Consider the following 24,478-nt stretch of genomic DNA (forward strand, 5'->3'; position numbering starts at 1 on the left):
CACAGACATCCATGCCCGAGGTAGGATTCGAACCTGCGACCATAGCGGTCGAGTGGTTCCAGACTGTAGCGTCTAGAACCGCTAGGCCACTCCGGCCGGCCACATTGACTGGTGCGTTATTCGTGTTTGTTATCTTCATCTGCTAAAGTGAAGGTTATAAAGTTGTAGTTATATTAACAGTAAGTGTTTGTTAACTGTTAGTATAAGGCTCAATTGTAATTTCTTAAAGATCTCGATTTTGGGCAGTACTTGCAGACTGGACATACGGAGGTTGCGCGCTGTTTCCATAGTCGGGCGTATTTTGCAAATTGTCTTAACAGCGTTTTTACCACGCCCCCACTAAGTTGGCATGTGCACATCGTGACACGCGCCTGCCGGAGTCGGGACAAAACATGACATGCCTATTCCTTGGACTCCGTCTGCCGGTCATGCTTTATCACCTTGCGGGGTTTTCAGGGTTCCAAACGGTTTTAATTTCAGAACGTCAAATTCCTTCAGCCGTCTAAATTTCCAAATTGTTTTTTTATTGGGCTACCAGTTTCGGCTATATATTAAGCCATTTTCAGGCTCCTGTGTACGGACAGCGGTGGTAACACTACGAAATACATAGCAAAAGGGGGGAACAATTTTTACATGCTGTAGTAATTTGTGGTAACATATAAAAATACGAAGCTGTACAGCGAGCAACATCAAAGTTACTGATGAATTAAGGAATAATATGAGAGAGAGTTGCACACTATATTAATATAAACCAGGGAACAAAATATACAGGGTGGTCCATTGATCGTGACCGGGCCAAATATCTCACGAAATAAGCATCAAACGATAAAACTACAAAGAACGAAACTTGTCTAGCCTGAAGGGGGAAACCAGATGGCGCTACGGTTGGCGCGCTAGATGGCGCTGCCATAGGTCAAACGGATATCAACTGCGTTTTTTGAAATAGGAACCCGCATTTCTTATTACATACTCGCGTAGTACGTAAAGAAATATGAATGTTTTAGTTGGACGAATTTTTTTGCTTTGTGATAGATGGCGCTGTAATAGGCACAAACATATAAGTACGTGGTATCACGTAACATTCCGCCAGTGCGGACGGTATTTGCTTCGTGATACATTACCCGTGTTAAAATGGACCGTTTACCAATTGCGGAAAAGGTCGATATCTTGTTGATGTATGGCTATTGTGATCTAAATGCCCAACGGGCGTGTTCTATGTATGCTGCTCGGTATCCTGGACGACATCATCCAAGTGTCCTGACCGTTTGGCGGATAGTTACGTTATTTAAGGAAACAGGAAGCGTTCAGCCACATGTGAAACGTCAACCACGACCTGCAACAAATTATGATGCCCAAGTAGGTGTTTTAGCTGCAGTCGCGGCTAATCAGGACATCAGTAGCAGAACAAACTGCGCGAGAATCGGGAATCCCAAAAACGTCGGTGTTGAGAATGCGTTCTAACATACAGGCAAACACAAATGTAAAGCAGAACGCCGTTTCAGTTATCAATGGACAAAATGATCAGAAATTTGAAACTTCCAATCTATTTACATTAGTCTACAATCACACTTGGGAAACCAAACTGTGGGACTGCTACGGTCGCAGGTTCGAATCCTGCCTCGGGCATGGATGTGTGTGATGTCCTAAGGTTAGTTAGGTTTAAGTAGTTCTAAGTTCTAGGGGACTGATAACCACAGCAGTTGAGTCCCATAGTGCTCAGAGCCATTTGAACCATTTTGAAACCAAACCCATGTGCTTCAAATAGATGAATCTTACAAGAAACAAAACTATCACATAAGCCATCGACAGAAGTCATGGTACAGAAACACCTTATGTGAATGAATGCTTAACAGTGGGTGAACTATACAAGGGGGGGGGGGCGGGGGGCGGGGGGGCACTCATCATAAAAAAAAGTGCATCCACATCAGACTGAGCACAGCACGTGTAGCCAAATTCCCAATTCCCGTGTTAGAAAGCACTAATAATAAATAAACCGTTAAACCAAAGTCATGAGACTAATATCATCAATATTAAAAGTGCAAAAGACATCGTAATGTAGACTAAACAAAACCTGTTGAATCTCGGGTGATGACTAACCTCTGTAAAAAGGGAAGGGGGAAGGTTGGTTCAAATGGCTCTCAGCACTATGGGACTTAACTGCTGTGGTCATCAGTCCCCTAGAACTTAGAACTACTTAAACCTGAACAACCTAAGGACATCACGCACATCCATGCCTGAAGCAGGATTCGAACCTGCGACCGTAGCGGTCGCGCGGTTCCAGACTGTAGCGCCTAAAACCGCTCGGCCACTCCGGCCGGCCAGGGGGGTAGGGGGGCGGGGGTACACAACATGAGAGATGACGTTATATTTGGGGTTACAGTACAGAAAAGAGGGAGAGAAAAGCAACTTAATCAATTAGTGGAGAACATAGAGTCAGTACGAATATTTTCATTACCCCATATCAAATAACATCATGAAACTGATATAATCTGTTGAAAACCGTCAAAGAGTAGCATGATTAGTTTTAATTTCCTTACCCAAAGTATATATGAGAAAAAACAGTTACCTATGTGAGGATGCAGCTCAGACATGGATGGGGGGAAGAATTGTGGCCAAGCTTCGGGGTTTGTTGACGCGCGGAGTGGCCTCGTGGTTTGAGGCGTCCTGTCACTGACTGCGCGGCCCCTCCCGCCGGAGGTTCGAGTCGTCCTTCGGGCATGGGTGTGAGTGTTGTTCGTAGCACAAGTTAAAGTTACTTTAAGTAGTGTGTAAGTGTAGAGACCGATGACCTAAGCAGTTTGGTCCCTTAGAAATTCACACACATTTCGGGGTTTGTTCCTTGCCCACTTTGTCTCCTCTAGCCTGTAGCTGACTGATTCTGCAAAAAGAAAAAAATAATTAAAAAGACAGATGGTTTCCTTGTTTCACAGCATTGAAAAACTGTAATTAGTTTCACACTTTAAAAAAATATTCTTGGATTCGAGTCCATTTGGGGAAATAAGTTTCTCTTTATTCTTTTTTTTTTTGTTTAACTCCGGTTAAATGGAAAATAAAATAAAGAGAAAAATTTTTTTAAATCTTACCAAAAGCAGCAATTTTTTCTGAATCTCTGGGTAATGACTTTGACTAGTAACCAAAACGTCCACGGTCCCGAGTTCGAATCTCGCCACTGCTTAAATTTTGAAGAACAATCACCAACAATGGCGGCCGATGACTTCCGGCGTAGGGCGAAACAGCCGACAGAGGTACTGGCCACACTCTTCCCCTTGAGGAGGTAAACTGCCTCTAAAGGTGGAAGAATCAGCAACGGTCAACGACATGAACATGCAGCAGGCAAAGAAACCACTGCATTAAAGACACATAATGTGTATCCACAGGGCATGTGGCTTTTAATTGGTTGGTTGATTCGGGGGAGGGCACCAAACAGCCAGCTCATCGGCATCATCGGATTAGAGAAGGACGGGGAAGGAATTCGACCGTGCCTTTTCCAAGGAACCAGCCCAAAGAAAAATGTTATGATAATCTCTCCATTAGCATGAGATTCAGGAATGGCCCCCCATTCGGATCTCCAATAGGGGACTTTGACCATGAGAAAAAGATTGAATAATCAACGACAGGATAATGTTCTACGTGTCTACGTGTAGGATGTCGTAAGTTTGAATGTGATGGGGAAGTTAGAAAATCTGAAAGGGGAAATGCTAAGGCTCAATCTAGATGTATTGGGGATCAGTGAAGTGAAATAGAATGAGATACTAGGATTTCTGGTCAGATGAGTAGAGGGTAATACCAACAGCAGCAGGAAATTCTATAACAGGAGTAGAATGCGTTATGAATAGGGAAGTAGGGCAGAGAGTGAGTTACTGTGAACAGTTCAGTGGTAGGGTTGTTCCCATCAGAACCGATAGCAAACCAACACCGGCAGCAATACTTCAAATATACATCCCGACTTCGCAGGCAGAAAATGAAGAGGCAGAGAATGAGATATTCAACGGGTAATTTAGTATGTAAAGGAAGATGAAAACCTAATAGTCATGGTGGACTGGATTGCGGTTGTAGGTGAGGGAGTAGAAGAAAGGGTTACTGGAGAAAAGGGCTTGTTAGGGGGAACGAGAGAAGAGAAAGAGTAATTAAGTTCTACAATAAATATCAATTAGTAACACCGAACACTCTGTTCAAGTATCACAAGAGAGGGATGGATATTTGGGGAAGGCCGGGACATACAGAAATATTTTAGTTACATTACATCATGGTCAGGAACAGATTCCGAAATGAGGTACTGGATTGTAAGGCGTACCCATGAGGAGATATAGACTCAGATCACAATTTAGTAATGATGAAGAGTAGGCTGAAGTTTAAGAGATTAGTTAGGAAGAATCAGTGCGCAAGGTAGTCGGATACGGAGAGCTAACTAATGAAGAGATAGGCTTGACGTTTTCTGAGGCTAAGGGTAATTTAATTAGGAAGAGCTCATTAGACAGTTCAGCTGAAGAGGACTGCAAGTCAATCAAACGAGCAATCACAAAAGTTGGAAAGAAAGCCATTGATACGAGTACAAAGGATTTAATTACAAAGAAACCATGGATAACAGAGGAAACTCTTTAGTTGATAGGCGAAAGAAGGAAGTACAAAAAGTTGTAGGAAAATTCAAAGAATAGAGAAATTCAAGTCACTTAGGAATGAAATAAATAGAAAATTCAGGGAAAGCAAGGCGAAATGGCTGCATGGAAAATATGATGAAATCGAAAAACAAATGATTGTGGAAGAATTGATCAGCACGTAGAAAAGTGAGAAAACCTTCGTTGAAATTAAAAGCAAGGGTGTTAACATGGTGCGATGGGAATTCTACTGTTAAAAGCAGAGGAGAGAGTGGAGGGATGAAAAGAGTACGCTGAAGACCTCTATAAGGGGGCAGGCTTGTCCGATGACGTGATAGATGAAAAAGCAGGAATCGATATACCGGGTGATCAAAAAGTCAGTATAAATTTGAAAACTTAATAAACCACGGGATAATGTAGATGGAGAGGTAAAAATTGACACACATGCTTGGAATGACATGGGGTTTTATTAGAACCAAAAAAAATTGCTAGATGCGTGAAAGATCTCTTGCGCCCGTCGTTTGATGATGATCGTGTGCTCAGCCGCCACTTCCGTCATGCCTGGCCTCCCAGGTCCCCAGACCTCAGTCCGTGCGATTATTGGCTTTGGGGTATCGTGATCGACCGACATCTCTAGGCATGCTGAAAAACAACATACGACACTAATGCCTCACCATAACTCCGGACATGCTTTACAGTGCTGTTTACAACATTATTCCTCGACTACAGCTATTGTTGAGGAATGGTGGTGGACATATTGAGCATTTCCTGTAAAGAACATCATCTTTGCTTTGTCTTACTTTGTTATGCTAATTATTGCTATTCTGATCAGATGAAGCGCCATCTGTCGGACATTTTGTGAACTTTTTTTTTTTTTTTTTGTTCTAATAAAACCCCACGTCATTCCAAGCATGTGTGTCAATTTGTACCTCTCTATCTACATTATTCTGTGATTTATTCAGTTTTCAAATTTATACTGACTTTTTGATAATCCTTTAGAACAGATAAGGAATCCACTGTTAAAATAAGAACTTAAAAGAGCTTTGGAAGACTTAATATCGAATGAAGGAGAAGGGGTAGACTACATTCCATCGTAATTTCTAAAATCGTAGCTGTGTAGAATGTATGAGTCCGGCGATATACCATCTGAGCTTCGGAAAAATATGATTCATAAAATCCTGAAGATAATAAGAGAGGACAAGTGCGAAAATTATCGGACAAGCAGCTTAACAGCTCATGTTACTTATAAGAATAATATACAAAAGAACGAAAAGAAAAATTAAGAGTCTGTTAGATGAAAATCGGCTTGTCTTTAGGGAAGATAAAGGTACCAGAGAGGCAAGTCTGACGTTGCGGATGATAACAGAAGCAAGACTGAACAAAAATCAAGACACGTCCCTTGGATTTTTAGACCTGGAAAAAGATTCGACGATGTAAAATAGTGCAACATCCGAATTACGAGAACAATAAGGGTAGGTTATAGGGAAATACGAACAAGAGCCAAGACGGAAAAATAAGACTGGAAGACCAAGAACGAAGTCCTGGGATGAAAAAATGTGTAAGACAGGGATGTAGTCTTTCGGCCCTGCTATTCAGTCTATGCATCGAAGAAGCAACGACGGAAATAAAAGAAAGGTACAAGAGTGGAATTAAAATTCAGGGTGAAAAGATATCACTGATAAGATTCGCAGGTGACACTGTTGTCCTGAGTGAAAGTGAAGTATAATTACAGGATGTACTGAATGGAATGATCTGTCCAATGAGTACAGAAAATGGACTGAGAGTAAATCGAAGAAAGAGAAAGTAATAAGAAGTAGCACAAATCAGAGCAGCGAGATATCAAACATCAGAATTGGAGATCACGAAGTAGATGAAGTTAAGGAATTCTGCTACCTGGGCAGGAAAACAATCCGTGTCGGATGGAGCAAGGAGGACATAAAAGCAGACTAGCACTGGCCAAAAGGACACTTCTACCCAAGAGACGTCTGCTAGTATCAAACATAGGTCTTAATTTGAGAAAGAAATTCCTGAAGTGGTACGTTTGGAGCACAACATTATATGGTTGTGAGACATGAACTGCAAGGAAACCGAAATAGAAGAGACTGGAAGTATTTGAGATGTGGTCCTACAGGAGAATATTGAAGAGGTTCTCCGCAGAATCGGTGAGGAAGGAACGTACTGAAAACGCTGACAAGAAGAAAGGACATGATGATGAGATACCCGTTAATACATCAGGGAATAATTTCCATGATACTAGTGGGAGCGTACCGAGCGAGGTGGCGCAGTGGTTAGACACTGGACTCGCATTCGGGAGGACGACGGTTCAATCCCGCGTCCGGCCATCCTGATTTAGGTTTTCCGTGATTTCCCTAAATCGCTCCAGGCAAATGCCGGGATGGTTCCTTTCAAAGGGCACGGCCGACTTCCTTCCCCGTCCTTCCCTAATCCGATGAGGCCGATGACCTCGCTGTCTGGTCTCCTTCCCCAAAACAACCAACCAACTAGTGGGAGCGGTAGAGGGTAAAAGCTTGAAGACAGAGATTGGAACACACCCAGAAAATAACTGAAAAAAATGGTAGTTAGAGATAGACACATGAGACATTCCATTTCGGAAATCGTTAGGGAATTGAATATTCCGAGATCCACAGTATCAAGAGTGTGCCGAAAATACCAGATTTGAGACATTACCTCTCGCCACGGACAACGCAACAGCTGACAGCCTTCACTTAACGACCAAGAGTGGCGGCTTTTGAGGATGCTTGTAAGCCCTAACAAACAAGAAATACTGCGTGAAATAATCGCAGAAATCAATGTGGGACGTACGACGAACGCATCCGTTTGGCGTTAACGGCCCATGCCAGCAGACGACCGACGTGAGTGCCTTTCCTAAAAGCACAACATCGCCTGCAATGCCTCTCCTGGCCTCATGGCCATATCGGTTGGACCCTGGAAAACCGTGACTTGTTCAGACAAGTCTCAATTTCAGTTGGTAAGAGCTAATGGTAGGTTTCGAGTGTGGTGGAGACTCCACGAAGCCATGGACCCACGTTGTCAACAAGACGCAATGCAAGCTGGTGGTGACTCCATAATGGTGTAGGCTGTGTTGACATGGAATGGACTGGGTCCTCTGGTCCCATTGAACCGATCATTGACTGGAAACGGTGATGTTCGACTATTGGGAGACCATTTACAGCCATTCATGGACTTCATGTTCCCAAACGACGGTGGAATTTTTATGGATGACTGTGCACGACGTAACTAGTTCACAGCTGTTCGCGACTGGTTTGATGAAGATTCTGGACAGTTCGAACGAGTGATATGGATACCCAGATCGCCCAATTTGAATGCCATCGAACATCTATGGGACTTAACTGAGAGGTCAGTTTGTGAACAAAATCCTACACTGGCAACACTTTCTCTTTTTCTTCTTCTTGTTTCGAATGCGCCTGCTTTGGACCACGCTTGTTCAACTGTTGGGCTTTGATCTTTACCCAATACTGTCGCATCCTCTGTCGGTGTAACTCCTTCCTTCCTTTCTGTCCAGGTGGTACTTTTTCTTCGGGGCTTCTCCTCAAATCCTCGGACTTCCTTCAGGGTTTGTCTCACAGACTGTCTGTTCTGGAGGTCAATTATACCCAGTTCTTTAATGTCCTTCTCGGTTTCTGTCAGCCAAGTGGTGCGAACCTTCTTGTTTTGCCAGAAGGTGAACAGACGGTTGGTCAATCTGTTTGGAGGCAATCTTGCGGCACGGCTATAGAAAGCTATCCTTGTTTTTCTTGCACAGTCGGAGAGCCTCTCGATATGTTCGTAGAGCTCCGAGTTATGCCGCCTTCTGAATTCCCCAGCTTCTTCTACCGGTACTAGGATCTTCCTGAGGACTCTTCTCTCTCTGACTTCTAATTTCTCAGTCAGACCTCTCCGGTTCATAGAAAGACATTCCATGGCATACAGGGCTTCTGGTCGTCTGACTGATGTGTTGTGCTTAAGTTTCAGGTGTTCGTAGTCAGTCGATAGGCTAGTTCCAACTTGTTGATTATCATGAATAACGACGTTTTTTCTGATAAGTTGGGTTCAATCCATTCACCGAGATACTTAAACGTCTTAGTCCTTTTAATCTGTCCCTGGCCTAGTAACATCTCTTTGTTAGCTTCTTTGATGTTGGTGTAGAACTCTTGTTTTGGCGAGCAACACTTGAAGACCCACTTTGTCTGCCTGTTTTCTGAGGCAGTTTACCTGCAATGTTGCCATTTCAAGAGAATCAGCAATCAGTGTCACGTCGTTTGCAAAAGCCAAGCAATCTACAATCAGTCCTCCGTTCTTACAGCCCCGGTAGAAACCACTCTGTACACCCAAATTGGTCAGTTCTTTGCGCCATTCTTTCACAACCTTTTCGAGTACACCGCTGAAGAGAAGAGGGGAGAGTCCATCCCCTTGCCTCTCTCCAATTTTTATCTCGAAGCTTTCTGAGATCTCACCTCTAAATTTGACCTTCGAATGGGTGTTTTTCAAGGTTTCTAGAATAAGTCTGCAGGTTTTGTTGTCTAGTCCTAGTTCCTGGAGTATTTTGTTAAGCGTTTCTCTATCAACATAGTAGTAGGCCTTCTTGAAATCAACGAAGGTGTCAACTAATTTGCGGTTTCTCATCTTAGAGTATGTCAGTACCGTTTAAAAGGTTGCAGATCTGTTCAGCACAGGATCAGGTCTTCCTGAAGCCTCCCTGATATTCTCCCAGTTGACTTTCCAGTTGATCTTCTGCCCTTGTGAATAAGCCTTAGAGAGGATCGTGTACGTTACCACGACAAGAGATATTCCATGGTAGTTGTTCAGATCAGTAACATCTACCTTTTTGTGAAGGGGATGGATCTACTATTGACTGCTCTATGTTTCTGCAGATGACATCCAAAGATTTTTGCGTTCGTGTCACGTCAAGATGCTGCACTACGTCGGACAAAAGGAGGTACCCCATGTCTTTTGGCACCTCACTGTACCTTCATGGCCCGCAACTCGTGGTCGTGCGGTAGCGTTCTCGCTTCCCACGCCCGGGTTCGATTCCCGGCGGGGTCAGGGATTTTCTCCGCCTCGTGATGGCTGGGTGTTGTGTGCTGTCCTTAGGTTAGTTAGGTTTAAGTAGTTCTAAGTTCTAGGGGACTTATGACCACAGCAGTTGAGTCCCATAGTGCTCAGAGCCATTTTTTTTTGTACCTTCATGTAGACAGCACTGCAGCAGGTGCTGCATCCTCTAGTGTGAAGTGATGATGTCAGTGCAAACAAGGGTATGCACCACGGACGTGATTTTCTGAGGTGCCTATTGTTGCGACTGACAATTCGCAATTTTTCACAAACACAACTTTTATTGATGTAAGTTCACAATGTTGATGACTGAACAACAAACGAAAAGTAACAATAACGATGCCAGTTAAACTCTCCTAATTGAGGCAAACAAAATTTCACTTCTAATTTTCCACAAAGGTTCGTGGTAACACACACACACACTAGTAAGAGTCCAATTCAGAGACGAAGACGTAATCTTCAGCGGTCGAACTGAACGTCGGGGCTGGTTCTAGCCCCTAAATAGCTGTCTCCAGCCAATCAGGTTTTGGCGTAGTGATACTTCCTACAGGCCATGGCTCGAGCCCCCCCCCCCCACACCCCCACACCCACCCCCACCCCCACCCCCACCCCCACCCCTGCAGGAAGCAGTGCTCGGAATGTCTGTTTCCATTATCTTGTATGCAAATAGCCGGTGTTTACCATCGTGCTTTTGGAACGCCTTGGACATAGACAACATCGTCCTCTGTGGTGTAATATGGGTTGTCGGTCCTCAGGGACTACGTTGGCTCCGGCATAAAACCTACCAATAGTTTTTTCATTGATTATTATTCATGTAGTGAGAATTTATGACAACTGACCAAAAGTACAAAGTAGCAAAGCAAGACCGCCTAAAGGAAAAATGCAAAGCCATTGACGAATGGAATACTTCAGGAAAATAAATGCGACTTAGAAAAATTAAAGAAAATTACTTTTCAGCGGGACCTTGTCCTTATGTAAAGGGAAGAGACTTACAGAAGATAGGCTAGTATGAAAAGCTGCATCCAAAAGTCTTACGAGTAAAAATTACAAAAACAGAATGAATTTCCTGTTATAACTTTTATCTCTGTTTGCTTATCTCTCTCTCTCTCTCTCTCTCTCTCTCTCTCTACTGAGCCGCCTTTACAGTGAGCTCTTATTAACTATGGTAATTTTTTAATTTCTGTTTTTGGCTTTATTCTTTCTATCCGTTGTGTATTTACTGCTTTTTTTCAAGTCCGTAAACTGATTTAATACACATTTGCGCAAAGCATGCTCCAACATACTTGTCTTCAAGGGAGTACCCAGCGGACATCAGTGGAAGGCCGTTGGTCCCCTCTCCTTGAAAAAAAGAAAGAATTTATTCTAGCGAACCAAACTCACAGTCTATCTACTTCCTTCGCCACACATAGGCAAATGTAACAGTTTAGTGTCAGTTTCAAGAAAACCAGAACGTGTAATGCACTCTGGTTAGCAGCAAGTCTATCACGAGCCATTTGTCGAGAAATCTGGAAATCTGGAAACTATTTCGTTTTACACCACCATTCTCTATTCTTCTGAAAATGCCAGAAAATTCCAGAAGCTTCCACTGGTGTTGTACCTTGAAGTCACAATTTTTTTTATCGTGTTACCAGTCATTAAAAAACAACAGAAAATGTGAATATAGACGTAGTCATATTTATCTGAAAATTAACTGCTGAGGTATTAATAATATCAGTATGTTTATACTGTTTTACTATGATTTCGAGTTTTAGTTTGTAAGAAATTTTTCTCATTCCTTCGCATGAAATGCTCCCCCACACTTCCACCCCACACACCCCCATTCCTCACTTTTTCTCCGTTTCGGTTCGGCTCAGATATTGCTCGTCAGGCTTGGAAAACAGTCACTTGTCATGCTTCCCTTAGACTTCAGGAGGTGACCACCAGGTGGTAAGTTTGTCTTATTGTAACTTATTTTTCCATGAAAGTTCTTCCCGATACGTCGCTCCACAGATGAGAAAATGAGGTAAGTCTGTTTTTCACCACTTACATGTAACTTTTCTGATGTGTTACTTGAAACATTGAGTAATTTAAGGTTTGAAAAGAAGTATCAACGAATTTCTCGTTTATACTACTGCACTGAAGTTTCATTCTCTTGTGAAAATAATTGTTCCAAATGGTTACCGAAATGAACAAAGGCACATTTGTCAGAAAAAGACGAAATGTTTCAAATCCGCGCAGATGATTTGGGGTAAATCCCCGCAACTCTAACAGTATGACGACAATTCTTCAGCGACAAACCCTGGAAAAGATGACATACAACACACTCTGCGTGAGGTTATCTCACCTGAAAACATAATTCTGACTAAAATAAAGACTAAGGGGAAACTTTCCAGCAAAGCCTTGAAGTCTGTCCATCTAACGTCGACACCCAGTAAAGAACGAATAGAAAAAGAATGCATGGGGAAAGAAAAGCATGCTGCTGAGAAGGAAGGACGTGGCAAAGAAAGAAAATGGCTTACTACAGAAACCAAGTGATATAGCTAGATTTCGTTACATCAGTGTCACAAAAAGAATAAAACAGATCAAACAGTCAGCTGTTTATTCTTCAGAGTCAGACGTGCTATGTAGGGGAGGAGTATCCGAAGGAAAAGAAAAACAAGAGCCTGATACTTCAAGGAAAAATCAGAGGACCTAACGAAGTACACTCTTTACTAAGCATCTAGATAGCTTAGCCTCAGCAGACGAACTAACCCTCCTTACGTGGAGAAGGAAGTATTATTTTTGTGCAAATATTTTTAAGCATTATGTCCAAATTTACAAGACAATACAGATGAGTATTATGTTGGGTAACTGAGATACAGTACAATAATGTTATAAAGAGTTATTTCAAGTGTTTTTGTTATCCACTCATCTATTTTCATTCACGTTGATCTGAAACGGGTCAAAGACCCGCACTGCAGGCTAAAACCCCGTAATATTTGTTTTAGCTAGGTTGTAAATTTCTCTGTAATTCATAATCAGACAGAGCTGGAATTTAGATGTTTTACAGATGACAACGCAGCCTATGACTTCAATCTGAAATCTCGGGGAAAACCTACCCGCCATTGACCACAATATTAGAAAAACTGAAAATTTAGGGCCTTGCCACCACTACTCTACGTCATAAGTAATTCATAGGTTTGCCTGCTTTGTTGGAAACTGCATACAGGGCGGGAAGGCGACCCTCAACAACATAAAGCAAGGTAACTGCGCTAAGACTAACATAATGTCATTAATTTGTTAAGATTATAAACAAGCTATACACATTCACACACGTTCGCTTATTAGCAGCAAGCATGTCGTTGATTTGCCGTAGCTCCACAACGATGTATTTGCGACCTGTGACTATCTGGAAAATTTTTCTCGTCCCGACGACACCTATCCTGCTCTCACCTTTTTGTCAGATTGTTCTCCACCTTGCATGTTAATCACCACAATGGCTTTTGTTGTAATTTGTAATAAATTAATCACTCTGGTTACGTTAATTCAATTGCGAAAAACTATTATTTTACTTAATTATGTCGAGAGAATCTAACTGACGTTCATTTTATAATGTACTGTTCTTTGTATAATACAGTGATCAAAAAATATTATATAGAAGCTATTTGTGAACGTTTATTGCAGTTGTACAAAGTTGTTTACTTTATAAACGTTCACGGTCAGCTTGTATACACTTAACATTGAAATATAATTAACACCACATGTTAAACTGTTATTGGAGCTGAAGTACGTGCCGGAAAACTGAAAGTAGGCTGTTCGGGATGCAAAAATTACGTTCTTCTTGACCTTAACGTGTAGTATTTTGAAGTAAGTGATTTATATTCTGCCCGTAGCACCATCTTATCGATTCACGATTAAGCAACTTGAACTGGCCACGTGACGGAAACTGAAATGATTGCCACATCGCTATTGATAATTCGACTTTTGGGCACAGAACATAATTGCTACATCTTATTTAAGACACGTACTCGTAGTTACGTAAACGCTGTCTGCTGCTAGATAACTTATGTAAAGAGTGAATGAATTACCTTTCACCTACCCATACGGACAATTTCCATATCCAAACGTACTGGCAGACTTAATCGCCTTCCGCTGTTCATCTATAAATCCAGGCGATTGCCTCACCTCCAGGGTATCAGTGTGAAAACTTTTCGTTGATGATTTGGGTTAGGGTGCAAAATATCATGGTTATTTACACCCATTTACAAAATCAACATTTAAATGACACAAAAATTCAACAATAAGAGGGATACTAATATGCAAGAAGAGAAAATCTTTCCAAACGGTTGAGATGTGAGATAGGACTTTTCACATAGAAATTTGAAAGTTATTTGGTATATTCGGGAAAAAGGTCAAATTTTTGTGAAGAAACAATATAAACGTCATTGCTGGTTGCTACACTCACAGCAATTTCATCTTGCATTTTTTAATCAGGCTGAAGTCACGACATCAAAGAAACTCATTACTGATGGGTAGATCACATAACTAATGAGGAAGTATTGAATAGAATTGGAGAGAATAGAAATTTGTGGCGCATCTTGACTAGAAGAAGGGATCGGTTGGTAGGGCATATTCTGAGGCATGAAGGGGTTACCAATTTAGTATTGGAGGGCAGCGTGGAGGGTGAAAATCGTAGAGCGAGACCAAGAGATGAATACACTGAACAGATTCAGAAGGATGTAGGTTGCAGTAAGTACTGGGAAATGAAGAAGCTTGCACAGGATAAAGTAGCATGGAGAGCTGCATCAAACCAGTCTCTGGAGTGAAGACCACAACAACAATATTGGCATTTATCGGGTCATCACTCAAAACTGGGTGCACGTTTTCAGCATAGTATGTGCTGTACAAGAGTTACTAAAAGCGGGAAGTACCATAGCATGTGACGCGCTCGTCTGAAATCGGAAATTCGTCACTCAACGTAACTCACACGCTGCGTGGTGCGATCTGTGTCTTGACAGCGAGATTTACAAGTGCGTTGTTAAGGACTCGATCGCAGCTGAACACTAGTGACAAGCAAGACTATAAATATGACTCCTGCTCGTTTCACTCGCAGGAATTTAGGCTGTACTCTTAGGTTCTTAGCATATCGTCGGAAATCGCGACATATTCGGGGGAAAAGTCAAATTTTTGTGAAGAAACAAATTAAACGTCATTGCTGATTGCTACACTCACAGCAATTTTATCTTTCATTTTTTAATCAGATTGAAGTCACGAAACCAAAGAAACTCATTACTGCTGGAGCATGTTCTTCTACGTAAATTACATCAAACACTGCAGAACATATTTTCGTTAGATGAATAAGAAAATCCAAGATGTTTCCCAAAGCAAAGAAATGTTACCGTATACCAGGATTTGAACCTACGTCCTTCAGCGCAGTAACTACATGTTTCTAACCACATAACTGCACGAATGGATACAAATTTGAACATTACTACTGTTCACGCCGGCCGGAGTAGCCGAGCGGTTCTAGGCGCTACAGTCTGGAACCGCGATACCGCTACGGTCGCAGGTTCGAATTCTGCCTCGGGCATGGATGTGTGTGATGTCCTTAGGTTAGTTAGGTTTAAGTAGTTCTAAGTTCTAGGGGACTTTTGACCTCAGAAGTTAAGTCCTATAGTGCTCAGAGCCATTTGAACCATTTTGAGCTGTTGATCTTGATATCCCCTTAGGACTTTAACAGACAATGCGTCATTAACTGATATTTAATTATAACAAATCGTACCTATATTGAGGTGTACGTGGTAAATGTTCAATGCGTCGTTGTCTTGAAACGACATACTGTCATACGTAACACACAAGTTATGAAATGGAAACAACCCAAACAATCTACTCAAAAGTAGCGAGTGAGGGAGGTCACGTCATCAATTTCCGATTTCTGCCAAATGCCAGCCGCGCGTCTTGGCACTTCCTTAGTTACTCGTGCGCTATAGTAATGTAGGTTTTATAAAACGTATCGGGAGGACTCGGAAAACAGTGCAGTCGGTGTCGTAACGCGGAAACAGAGCAATTTATGTGCCGTCCAAAAGTGCACGATCATTATGTTTCGGACCAAGGGTGGAAGCATTTCCGAAACATCTAGATTTGTAAACTGCTTGGGTGTCGCCGTGGTCACAGCATACCGCGTGTGGTGAAATGGCGCCATCCATAACCGCCGCCGAAGCAGCTGTGGTGCACCTTGGGCCATAGATGACGGGGGTGAAAGACAACTGCGGTCGTGTGTATGGGCGAATAACGTGCAACTGGTGAGTAGCTGACCCCATGTGAACGAAGGCTCTACCATGAGTATCTCCTCAACGATCGTTCAACGAACGCTGCTGCGTATGGGCCTCCACAGCAGCCGCCTGCTTGATGCACCCATGCCGACTACTGTGCATCGACGATAAAGGCTGGAATTTGCACGTCAATACCACAATTAGGCGTCCACTGATCGGCGACAGGTGACAACATTAACAAATCCTCTCACTTCTCTTCTAGAGTCGAAACGAATAACTGGAAAAACCTAACTTGTAGAACAGTCACCGTGTCTCTTTTCTGAACTTAACTTCTTAGATATGTTTAACATGGTCTGATCGACCACACACTTCTACGTGGTAGATGCTAGTGAGTACCAGTGACCCACTCTTACAAAATTTGATACAAAAATGTCGATTTCTTTCAACCTCGTAATCGATTTTCACCATTTCTCATGAGTGAGGACGGAAAATACTCTGAATCAACATCTGCATCGGTGTGATCATTTTATAATATCTCCAGTGAAATTATGTGCCGTTGTAGGTGTTTTATCACCAGTTAAAGGCTTTTTAATCTCCTGTAGCTTGACGCATATCAGTTGAATAAATTCATTACAGTACAGTCGCACTCCCAGAGTTTTGTGGATATATCATCGCTTTTGGGCAGAAGACAAATCATTTTTTGCGGGCTTTCGAGAGAACTCCGAATTCGTATTGAATGTCGATAAGCTGCCATGGCTTAACCCTTCATTCCGTAGATTTTATGAATTACCATTAATAACCATTTTCGTGTGCACGGTTGGTCAAGGAGTTAAGTAGAAATATTTTTTAAAAAGTTCACTTTCATTATCTGAAAGTTAATTCTGTTTGTAACATTCCATATCTGTGACACTGTATGAACGTGGTCACATTTACTAATATCCACTTAGATCTATTTCAATTTTAGTACGTAAAGCACTCGCCAGTTTTAAACCCTGACAGAGCAGAAAATCCAATTCAACATCTGCTTTGTAGAAGTGCAAAGCAGCGTTGTGAAGGGTTGATGCAATTTTGTCTTTGACATGAAAACCTCTTTCAGTGCTTGACTGTTTTGACAATACGAGAAAAACCAGAGTTACGAAATGTCGACGACAGTTGTCCACTTCGCGACTGGTGAATAATGTATGTTTTATTAGGAAGAACAAACTTTCCTTTCCAAAATATTGCAGAACTGTGGTCATAAGAAAATAATATATACATATATATTGCGTTTACAACGAAATTCAGAATGAAGCATAAATAAAATTTAACGTTGATGACAGCGTCTAAATACATTTATGAGTCTTTCAAAAAATACTCTTATGACTGTTATTTCAAGGTTAGCGAGAGTTTAACATATCAAATAATGTATGTGGCAGGCTTTCTAAACAGTCGAGACTAATGAAGGAACTGGTATTCTGGAAGAGCACATCTGATATCTGATTACGTTTCTTTTCCTCCTGTAAAACATTCTTGGTTAATGTCGATCTGTTGCAAACAAAGACCACCATGGTAGATTTCTTTCCCCCACCCTTGTCCAAATCTCATTTGCATTTGGCCGCGTGGAATGGCCGCGAGGTTTGAGGGGCCATGTCACGGATTGCGCGGCACCTACCACCGCTGGTTCGAGTCCTCCCTCGGGCATGGGTGGATGTGTGTTGTTCTTAGTATAAGTTAGTTTAAGTAGTGTGTAAGTCTAGGGACCGATGACCTCAACAGTTTGGTCCCTTAGGAATTCACACACAATTGAATTTTTTTTTTCATTTCTTCTTTATAGCTCAGAACTCTGCAGCGTTTTCTACACAACAAAGTAGTTAGCTGACATTTATAATTACATCGTCTCCGATCTGTCCCTAACAACAACATCCACCTAGAGTATGCTGCACGAGAAGGCCGGAGCGATTATCAAGAGCGATACGATAAAAGCGCGATACGTCTCGACTGAGTGATCCTCACGACGACTGATATCACAGCTAAAAGGAAGCCATAATAACGGACCGGCTTCGTTATTCTGACGCACAGCAAAAGCTATTAACAGCTGTAGTCCATAATTATAGAACTTAACCTCTTTCCTTCAGATATTTTTCACAAGTTCTCCCAAACATTGTGTTTGTACGCTGTTACGTAGCCTACAACCGCTATGATTGGGACTACTTGTGACAAATATTTTTATTTTATTTTATTATTGTTTTATTTCTTATTTCTTGTTATGTGCTAAGAATGGGGCCCGTGCGGGGTGGCCGCGCGGTTTGAGGCGTCCTCCTGTCACGGACTGCGCGGTCCCTCCCGCCGCAGGTTCGAGTCCTCCCTCGGACATGAGTGTGTTTGTTGTGCTTAGCATAAGTTAGTGTAAGTAGTGTGTAAGTCTAGGGACCGATGACCTAAGCAGTTTGGCCCCTTAGGAATTCACACACATTTGAAAATTTGCTAAGAATGACATTGATTATTCTAATGCAAACGTCTACGCACTTCATTTATTTTTCCTCTCTTTTTCCATTATAATATGTAGCCCCATCTGCAAAGTAATTGTTAAACATGGGGGGTACCAACTGTACTAGAGGAAGACACAGTGGTGGGTTGTGGTGGGGGGAGAGGGCAGTGTGGTATCAACGCTCGATACCACACTTGTTAGGGGTTGCAATTATCGACCGCGGTCCGTATTAGTATCGCTGGACACGCGAGTCGCAACTAGCGCCGCTCTGTGGTTTGTAACAAATCTCTAGCGAACGCTCGTCCACTCTTACTCGGGACGTCGAGTAGGAAGGTAGTATAACCTTCAGTTGATAGGAAGCAACCTCTAACAAGGCGCTTAGTTAAAGTATGGCCTATATGATGCCTCTATAGCTCCCTGTTTGTAATTTTATTCAGCCTGACTATGAAGACTCCTGTACCACCAGTTAAGTGTAATATATTATTTTTTACGAACGATTTCTAATTATTTTAGTCGTTGCAGACCCAAACCATGTAGCGAGCTCCTTATCGACTTCACTGGCAAACCTGCTGTATATGCAGAGAAGAGATTTGTATGTTTCTATTTAGCATTGGCCACCAGTCATTCAACATTGGCCACGATTCGTTCGTCGTCATCATAACAGGGAGCAGTAGCAAGGGTTTGATGTATGTGGCAATGTGAAGCAGGTGAGCTGATGTGGGAGGTGAGATACCAAGAGAAAGAGAAAAACATCGCAGCAGACAAAAAATAAGTTTTCACCGTAAGACGTCACGCTAATACTGTGTAACATCAACTATAGCCTTGATAACGGTCTCATTTCTGAAAGGGTCACAGTTTTCTTCAGGTATGTTGTATGTTTCCATCCGGGAGAGCTACCAAATACACACACCAAAAAAAGGTTTGCGTCACCTCGGTTCCGAGAGTTCCGGAACCTGTATAGAAAACTGGAAGAGACCGACATAAACATTTTTCCGCCCTTTTTATTGCTCATGAAAACCACACATTGCATGTTGTACCACCATACAGCGAGACCTTCAAGGATGGTGGTCCAAATAGCTGTACACACCGCTACATCTAATACTCAGTAGCACGGTCTCTTGCATTGATGCATGCCTGTGTTTGTCGTGGCATACTATCCGCAAGTTCATCAAAGCACTGTTGGTCCAGATTCCCCCACCCCTCAACGGTGATTGGGCGTAGATCTCTCACAGTGGTTGGTGGGTCACGCAGTCCATATACAGCCCTTTTCAATTTATCCCAGGCATGTTCGATAGGGTTGAACGTCTGGAGAACATGCTGGTCACTCTAGTCGAGCGATGTCGTTATCCTGAAGGAAGTAATTCACAAGATGTGCATAATGGGGGCACGAATTGTCGTCCATGAAGACACATGCCTCGCCAATATGCTGCCGATCTGGTTGCACTATCAGTCGGAGGATGGCAGTCACAGATCGTACAGCCGTTACGGCGCCATCCATTACCACCAGCGGCGTGCGTCGGTCCCACATAATGCCACCCCAAAATAGCAGGGAACTTTGCACTCGCTGGACAGTGAGTCTAAGGCGTTCACCCTGACCGGGTTGCCTCCAAACACGTCTCCGACGATTGCTTGAAGGCATATGCAACACTCATCGGTGAAGGAACGTGATGCCAATCCTGAGCGGTCCATTCGGAATGTTGTTGGGCCCATCTGTACCGCGCTGCATGGTGTCGTGGTCGCAAAGATGGAGCTCGCCATGGAAGTCTGGAGTGAAGTTGCGCATCATGCAGCCTATCGCGCATAGTTTTAGTTGTAGCACGACGTCATGTGGTTGCACGAAAGGATTATTCATCATGTTTTGGCGTTTCCGTCAGGGTTCCACCGAGCCATAATCCGTAGGTAGCGGTCATCCACTGCAGTAGTAGCCCTTGGGCGGCCTCAGTGAGGCATGTCATCGACAGTTCCTGTCTCTCTGTATCTCCTCCATGTCAGAACACAATCGCATGGTTCACTCCGAGACGCCTGGACACTTCCATTGTTGAGAGCCTTCCTGGCACAAAGTAACAATGCGCACGTGATCGAACTCGGTATTGAGCGTCTAGGCATGGTTGAACTACAGACAACACGAGCCGTGTACCTCTTTCCTGGTGGAATGACTGGAACTGATCGGCTGTCGGACCTCCCCCCCCCCCCCCCCCCCCGGCTAATAGGCTCTGCTCATGCTTGGTTGTTTACTTCTTTGGGCAGGTTTAGTGACATCTCTGAACATTCCAAGGGACTGTGTCTGTGATACAATATCCACAGTCAACATCTGTCTTCAGGAGTTCTGGGAACCGGAGTGATGCTAAGCTTTTTTTGATGTGCGTACACACAGGTTGTCTATTATTAAAGTTCCAGTTCTAAAACGCTGTAGAAAGAGAACTCTTCTTCTCAGAATGATGTCAAATTTGAACAGTGGAATTGTCATGGAACAGAAAAAAATTTAACTATAATTTAACGAACAAGTGGCGTTTTAATCGTCAGAATACGCACACTAACTGAAGCGTGGCACACGTCCGAGACGTCTAAAATGACTTTCTCCGTTAAGGATATTGTGCTGCTGGTAAAGGTTTGTCCGCTGGAATCCCTGCACAAGTTTTGGACACTCAAGCGTATGAAAAAAGGCACTGGTACGATGTTTGTCCCGAACGTTGGGCATGCCTGCGAGCACGGTGCATAAAATCGGACGAAACATCCTGCATTGCTATCTGTACAGAAGCACCTATGTTCAGGAGTTGCTTCCTGCTGACCTGCCAGCAAGACTAACGTTCGCTGTGGAATTTCTTGCTCGCATGAAAAAGGGCAGCGAACGGCCAGGGGTCGTTCTGTGGACAGACAAAGACCATTTCCATCTCCAAGGACATGTCAGTACGCACAACTGCAGAACATGGGAAACAGAAGATGTGCACACACATCAAACTGTACCACTTCATCCTGCAGAGGTGACAGTGTGGTGCAAGTTCAGAGCATCGTTTAGCGTAGTGCCGTACTTTTGTGAGGAGATGAGTCTAGCGGGTCCTGTTACCTGTACTGTCACTGGTAAACATTATGAGAGTTTCTTGACCAACCCTTCAACAGCTTCTATGTGCGGGTAGAATCATTTTTATCTAAGATGACGCTTTTCCGCGATTTGCATAGCAAGTGAAGCCGCTGCTGCAGAGGCATTTCGGAAAGCTACAATTCTCATTGGCTGTCAGGATCACCTCCTTTTAATACGTATGACTTCTGAAAGATATGTTGAGTGCTCCAATTACGAACGTAGTTGAATTGAAGGCACACATTGCGCAAAGCATTCTGAACGTGACCCCAAAGACACTCCGATCTGTTGTGGAACATGTTGTCTCTCGGCTTCAACTTGTGGCTGAAATCGGTGGACAGCATACTGACCATCTCTTGTGCCAGTCTCAGGACAGTTAAAAACCGAGGTCGTTTTGCTTATTGTGCCGTTTTTGGCCTCAGGACCATTAAAAACCGATTTGATTTATTCCATCCGATGTGGTACAATCTGGCCGTGGTGGATGAGCTTATCTAACTAACAATGCCACAATTATTGACAGCCAGACTTGTGCAGTCATGCACATTGAACAGTACGGATGGTGTAATGTGTAACTCAAACCACAGCTGTCGTATTGCGATTTATCTGTCACTTGTAGGGACTCCATTTACATTAAGACGCTTACAGCACCATCTATTGGTAAGATCTTAGTTAATTTTTTTGTCATATTTTAAGTCATTGTGGGAAGTGGTTCTCTTTCTACAGCGTTTTGAAACTGGAACTTTAATTATGGATACCCTGTATGGCAAGAAGACCGTGTTATTCAGTGGGCCACTTGAAGTGCGAGTGTTCGTCAAACAGAAACGAAGCCATTGTGAACATGGCTGTTGTCTTCTTGGAAGATGGGAGTGACTGCAGCATGGTCATCTTGAAGATGTAAAAGAAAAGGCAACATTCGGTCACCAAGAATACTGAAATACAGAAATAAGCATGATTGTTCATGTACACGGTAACCCAAAAAACCGAAACCGATTCATAGCATATAAAGCACTCCCGAAACATCACAGAAATTCTCGGACCTGAACTGTACCCTCCACACAGTGGCGGATAAAACGCACCATTGAGCAGTGCATGTACTCAGTGCCTCACATATTTGAGATGAGGCAACTCGTTGGACAACAGTACACACCTCCACTCAGCCATTGCCCAATCTTTTGTTGCTTGGATTGAATACATGCAGCTTTTTGTGCCTCTGGGACCTATGGATTTTGTGAGGTAATCTACTCCAAACATCCACTGCATGCACATCCTTTCACAATGTTTGCGGCAGAAGTGGTCGAGATAGGCTTGGATTCACTGGCACACAGAATTCCTGTTGGGTCTCAAACCAATTATCATTAATAAGGTGTGACACACTTCTCTGGTCCCTGTCGGTTAGGGTCTTTTTACGGACGCTATTGTTACATCGTGTTATATGGTGCGAGAGGTTCTGTCGTTTCCTGCAGACGCATTGGACAGTCCACGTTGATAGACCAGCAAATCAAGGGGTATTGATCACGGCGTGGACACAGGCACGTCGAATCATGATAGCTCCTTACTAGCCTTCCATTACACCTCCATGTCACCCCATATAATGGATACCATGACTTTTATCAACAATGGAGGCTCACACGATCGCTTGGCACCTGCTCGGCACCATCTAGAGCGCTCCAAAGCGACTAGTATTCCCTTTTATAGGAGTGAGTAGTGTTTGTCCAGTTAGCTTATATAGAGAAGGAAATAATTTGAGGAAGATCAGAATCCACAAGGGCGGGAAAGGAAACCAGCGAAACTTAAAAGGTACGTCTGTGAGGCAGATGGAAAAGTAGATGGAGTGAGGGAGGGATTGGGTAGAGAAGCAGAAAGGGTATGGGGCAAGAAAGGTGTCATAAGAGAAGGAAAGTGACATGTCGTGAAAGGATAGAGAGAGAGAGAGAGAGAGAGAGAGAGGATGGATGAGAGAGAAACAGAGAGTGAGAGAGAAGGAAAGGGAGTTTGAGTCTTGAATTCAGCTTTTAATAAAGAGTTTCACAGTGCATATCATGACAAAATTAGTACTGTCAATTTGGAAGTGGGAGGCTGTCCTGAGTAATGACAAATCATGCTAAACGTGATGGAAATGATGAATGTCTTATCGGAGTGTCTTGCTCCTACAATAAATTTGTCATGGATAGCCTCACTCGATCCGCCGTTTCAGCTTGACCACAAATAGCGTCTGCATCGACACGTAACAAAAATGTCTCCATAATAAGAACCCTCCGAGTATACAGGAGACGTTTCAGATACCAATGGGATATACACTCCTGGAAATGGAAAAAAGAACACATTGACACCGGTGTGTCAGACCCACCATACTTGCTCCGGACACTGCGAGAGGGCTGTACAAGCAATGATCACACGCACGGCACAGCGGACACACCAGGACCCGCGGTGTTGGCCGTCGAATGGCGCTAGCTGCGCAGCATTTGTGCACCGCCGCCGTCAGTGTCAGCCAGTTTGCCGTGGCATACGGAACTCCATCGCAGTCTTTAACACTGGTAGCATGCCGCGACAGCGTGGACGTGAACCGTATGTGCAGTTGACGGACTTTGAGCGAGGGCGTATAGCTGCGGTGGTCTTGCGGTTCTAGGCGCTGCAGTCCGGAACCGCGGGACTGCTACGGTCGCAGGTTCGAATCCTGCCTCGGGCATGGATGTGTGTCATGTCCTTAGGTTAGTTAGGTTTAAGTAGTTCTAAGTTCTAGGGGACTGATGACCTAAGATGTTAAGTCCCATAGTTCTCAGAGCCATTTGAACCATTTGAGGGCGTATAGTGGGCATGCGGGAGGCCGGGTGGACGTACCGCCGAATTGCTCAACACGTGGGGCGTGAGGTCTCCACAGTACATCGATGTTGTCGCCAGTGGTCGGCGGAAGGTGCACGTGCCCGTCGACCTGGGACCGGACCGCAGCGACGCACGGATGCACGCCAAGACCGTAGGATCCTACGCAGTGCCGTAGGGGACCGCACCGCCACTTCCCAGCAAATTAGGGACACTGTTGCTC

The sequence above is a fragment of the Schistocerca nitens genome, chromosome 2, assembly GCF_023898315.1.
Source record: "Schistocerca nitens isolate TAMUIC-IGC-003100 chromosome 2, iqSchNite1.1, whole genome shotgun sequence".
Classification (NCBI taxonomy): Eukaryota; Metazoa; Arthropoda; class Insecta; order Orthoptera; family Acrididae; genus Schistocerca; species Schistocerca nitens.